Source organism: Colobus angolensis, unplaced genomic scaffold (genome assembly GCF_000951035.1).
Source record: "Colobus angolensis palliatus isolate OR3802 unplaced genomic scaffold, Cang.pa_1.0 Scaffold3, whole genome shotgun sequence".
Lineage (NCBI taxonomy): Eukaryota > Metazoa > Chordata > Mammalia > Primates > Cercopithecidae > Colobus > Colobus angolensis.
In genome coordinates this window covers 20,016,408-20,018,029 of record NW_012116265.1, presented here as the reverse complement: position 1 = coordinate 20,018,029, position 1,622 = coordinate 20,016,408, and positions in this window count along the sequence as shown.

Here is a 1,622-nt window from a genome sequence, read left to right as displayed (position 1 = left end):
TATATATATATAAAATTAGCTGGGTGTGGTGGTGCATGCCTGTAGTCCCAGCTACTCAGGAGGCTGTGGCAGGAGAACTGCTTGAACCCGGGAGGCAGAGGTTGCAGTGAGCTGAGATCACGCCACTGCACTCCAGTCTAGGTGACAGAGCAAGACTCCATCTTGGGGGGGAAAAAAAAAATTGGTACTGAAGAGGTATTTGGTGAAAAGGGACACGACTGACAACTGGAACAGATTTGAAAACCATAGAAAAATTTTATAGCAATATTTTTCAAGTCAATAAAACTAATAAAAAGGTTTATTTAAAAGTCAGCTTTTGAGCTGAGCATGGTGGACACACGCCTGTAGTCTCAGCTACTCCAGAGGGTAAGGCAGGAAGATCCCTTGAGCCCAGGAGTTTGAGGCTGCGGTGAGCTGTGATTGCACCACTGTACTCCAGCCTTGGTAACAAAGTGAGACCTTGTGTTGAAAAAAAAATTTGTTTTTTTTTTTGAGATGGAGTCTCATTCTGTCACCAAGGCTGGAGTGCAATGGTGTGATCTCGGCTCAGTGCAACCTGCACCTCCCAGGTTCAAGTGATTCTCCTGCCTCACCCTCTAGAGAAGATGGGATTACAGGCACCCGCCACCATGCTCAGTTAATTTTTTTGTATTTTTAGTAAAGATGGCATTTCACTATGTTGGCCAGGCTGGTTTTGAACTCCTGACCTCAAGTGATGCGCCCACCTTAGCCTCCCAAAGTGCTAGGATTACAAGCATAAGCCACCACCCTGGACAAAGAAAAAAAATTTTTTTTAAACTCAGGTTTTCTTAGATCATTGTCAAGGACTTACATACAATAAGACCAGTGAACATGCAACCTCCTGGGGGAGAGACTGAACAGAATGAACTTCCAACAATATGAGCCAACAATATGAGCTGTCTCAAACTGGTAGGGAGGGAAGGGTCCTTGCTCCAAATCTGATCATGTTTCCAGAATAGATTCACAGATCAGAGGGCTAATTGAATGATATAGCCATTTATTTTTTATTTTTTTCTTTTCTTTTTTTTTTTTTGAGACAGAGTCTCGCTCTGTCGCCCAGGCTGGAGTGCAGTGGTATGATCTTGGCTCACTGCAACCTTCACCTCCCGTGGGTTCATGCCATTCTCCCGCCTCAGCCTCCCGAGTATCTGGGACTATGGGCGCCTGCCACCATGCCCGGCTAATTTTTTTTGTATTTTTAGTAGAGATGGGGTTTTACTGTGTTAGCCAGGAGGGTCTCAATCTGACCTCATGATCCAACTGCCTCAGCCTCCCAAAGTGCTGGGATTACAGGCGTGAGCCACCGCGTCCGGCCTAGCCTTTTACTTTTTCTTTCTTGAGACAGGGTCTTGCCGTGCCCAGACTGGTCTCAAACTCCTGAGCGCTAGTGATCCTCCCACCTCAGCCTTCCGAGTAGCTTGAATTATAGGCTCATACCACCATGCCTGGCTGGATATATCCTTTAAGGTCTAACTCTAAAATCAAATACTGTATCTGCCAATTAAGAAATGAGAATTGATGTCACTGGTAGTTACCAACAAATACATAATTCTTTCCTGTAAACAGGTCATTTTTTTTTTTTTTTTTTTGTTGTGTTTTGA